A 3,402-nucleotide genomic window follows, 5' to 3' on the forward strand; every position below is an offset into this window, starting at 1 on the left:
TGCCGTGACCCGGATTCAAACCGGGGTTGCTGCGGCCACAACGCAGAGTACTAACCACTATACGATCACGGCGAGCTACTTGGGCTCTGTGCGTCATGGTTGTCCCGTCTTTTATAGCTGAGTCCTGTCCGATTTCACAACCAGGTACAATTTTCCAGACGGTAATTCTACAAATGTATTATTCAACACTGTATGTGAACATACAAAAAGTGATAGTATAAACCAGACAAGGGCTCCAGAACTGGGCGCAGACCCCGGAACTGACCACCAGAAATGTGTCCAATGAAATACGTGGCCATCAGAATAGAGCACAGAGCTCCAGAGGAGGCCTAGAGAACTGGCTCATAATGACAGATATGTTATTCAAACATTCGAAGAGTAGCATCAAACCTCTAGGTCAGGAATCGAGAACATGTAGCATCAAACCTCTAGGTCAGGAATCGGACATGAGGTTTAATTTGAGCTGTGCGACGCTTGACAATACTCCGAATGAGTCTCCAAGGACAGACACAATATTTCAGAAGAGGCCTACCGAAACCTCAAGTGAAGCCTCCCTAAGTGAACACAATATCACACATGTGGCCTTCACAACTTGACACCGTGCTATGGGTACAGCATTTTTAAATGGACACAGCACACAGTGTCATTTTCCAAGCACTCACAATACTTCAGACAAATCCTCTAGAACTGAACACCACACGCCAGATGCAGCATCCAGAAATGGAAAAACAACACTCAAAATGCACTGGCGAGAACAAAATACAACACTGAAAATGTGGCCTCCTAAAGTAGTGAAAGTACCAGCTGAGACATCTACAACTAGACACAATACTGCAGACAAACCCTTCAGCACAGAACACCACACTCCACGTCCAGCATTCCAGAAATAAAGACCGTTTGCAGGTTCGGGTCAAAAAACTGAAAACAACACTCCAAATGCATTGACCAGAAGAAAGCACAACCTGCAAATGTGAGCTCATAAATCAGCAAAATATACCAGATGCAACATCTACAACAGGTCACAATACTGCAGACACGGCTTCAGTAATAAGACGACATCTGCAGCACTGGACACATTCCGACAGTTGTGGCCTCAGGGCAAGAGAAAATACTTCAGATGTTGCCATCTATGTATCAGAGCCAGAGTATCACAGAGCATGCGTGTGCGTGTGTGTCCTTGTTTCAGAGCATCTATGTGTATCCTTGTGTCAGAGCATGTGTGTCCTGTCAGAGTGTGGGTGTTTGTGAGAGAGTATGTACATCACATCAAATGTGTCAGAACTTGTGTGTGTGTGTGTAAGAGCATGTGTGTATCAAAACATGTGTGTCACAGCGTGTGTGTATTTAGTTCTCTCTGTAGGTGCCTGGTACTAGTGCTTACACACTGTTGTTACTTCACTTGTGTATTAAGTTATAGGGTTGCACAATGCTTTTTACGCCTCACCACTTCTGAACTTCACCAGCCACCACTGCAGGTGCGCAGACCAACTCACCAATGCGTGACTGATTGGCCTCACTGGGGTTTTAAAGGAGGCCCCTCATGAGCGGGCTCTGGGCCCCTGCTCATCTTTTGAAAGCAGAATAAATGCTTGACTTGTGAGACCAGAACATCACTAAGTCTTTTTATCCATTGGGGGTGTTTTATCCAATTTAAAATTCAGGATCACAGCACCAGATTTCTAAGAAAAAAACACGACTCGATACGAAGGAGGTATATCATCAACCAGTTGCAGGAAATAGTATCTATGTCCCTGATGCAACAAGAGAAAACACAACCAATCACATGTGCTGCATTGTATGTTCTATTTAGGCCTGGCTGGGAAAGTAAACAAGCATTTGCAATGCAATAGGTCTTGCATGTACACAAGTTTGAGCTATTGACATTGTGAATGACAATGCCTTTTATATTTATTTTTGTCAATAGCTCAAACTCGCATAAATGCAAGACCAATTGCATTACAAATGCTTTTCTTTTTGTACTCTTATATAGCGTGCACTCGACCCGAAGGTATTGGAGCGCTTTACATGAGCACCATTTACATTACACGAGGACACATTCATTTTTTGGTACAAGGAGATTAAATGAATTGCCCAGAACCATAGGATGTTAAGCCGATGCCGAGACTTGAACCAGGTTCCTAGTTCCAAAGTCGGCAGCTCTGGCTGTTGGGCTAACGTGCAGGTCACAAGTTTAAACATTGTTAAGGTAACTCAGTGGGTTGTGCACAGTGGGTTGTGATGAAAGAGAACTAGAATTCCAGTAAGATAACTCGATAATGTGGGTGCCTTCTGTAGTCACCGTTTGACAGTATCTAGGTGGGCTCTATGGTAACATTAAAAATCCATTTAGGCTACTTTGTAATACTTGTCATTTTACAGATCATAACTAATGATACATTCATAATCAAGCGTCGATAGAATTTGCTAGTTTTAGAACCTAGTTGTTGAGGTCTATGGCAAGTGACTATTTATTAAAGTGGTAAAGCATACAACGTTCAAATTAGATTGTTTAAAGAATTAAGAGCCACGTTTACATATGTAGCGCTTGGCTACTCCAGGAGTGCCCTCGCACTTTGGCAGTCAGTGACGGAAATAGGGTCTGGTTCTTCGGAAGTTCTAATATCCCTGCAGTTTGAATAAATAGGTTTTCTGCTCTTTGTTGAATTTAGTCTCCTCTATGAAAGATCTTAGATGTGCAGGCATCTGATTCCAGATGCTAGCTGCTCTGAATGAAAGAGGGCCCCCCCCCCCACCTTCGCTGTTTTATAAATCGGGGAACTGTGAGAAATTAATGACCCCTAGGCAGGTTGTTTACAACCCTCTCCAAATGGGCATAGGTTGCATCTCAAAACGACCAGCAGGTAGCAAAGATCTTGTGTGCAATTTGCACCCACTATTTATGACGTAAATATGCACACATCAGGCCCTAAATATACAATGGTCTGTTATTCCTGTCAAAGAAATGCACTTACTGGGAAGTAAGCAAAGGACATGTGATGTCAATTCCACTACCACCATAATTTTTATGAAATGACCTTCATGCACGCTTGTAATGAAATGCAAACTGGCAGAGGCATGCGCCACTTATTAAGGGGTGGCCCAGCCAATGGGAAGGCACGTGTTAAGGAATGCAGAGGGTGGCGCAGAGTCATTATATGTTAACCAAAGGTCTATATACGTCGATAGCCAAAGTGTACTCCTGCCAGAACCAGGGCCTGGGGTAGGCAGGACTGGCGTACTAACTTGCCCCTCCTCTGCAGCCAGGAGAGCTTTATTTGTGGTCCAGTGGGATGGAAAATTGCAGCGTTTATAAACTCCTGATTAAACAGCGCTCGCAATGCAGACGCCCTCTCCAGACAGCACGGATTGGGAAAATGACATGTTTTCCTGTCAAGGATGCAT

At 43.8% G+C, this 3,402-nt stretch overlaps 1 non-coding gene across 1 annotated transcript; it reads right to left on the bottom strand.

Moving 5' to 3' along the window:
• TRNAH-GUG (transfer RNA histidin (anticodon GUG)) lies at positions 1-72 on the bottom strand. The gene has a single exon. It is a non-coding gene; the product is annotated as a tRNA-His (tRNA).
• Between the last annotated feature and the right edge of the window lie 3,330 nt (positions 73-3,402).

This window comes from Lissotriton vulgaris, chromosome 12, assembly GCF_964263255.1.
Source record: "Lissotriton vulgaris chromosome 12, aLisVul1.2, whole genome shotgun sequence".
Taxonomy (NCBI): Eukaryota; Metazoa; Chordata; class Amphibia; order Caudata; family Salamandridae; genus Lissotriton; species Lissotriton vulgaris.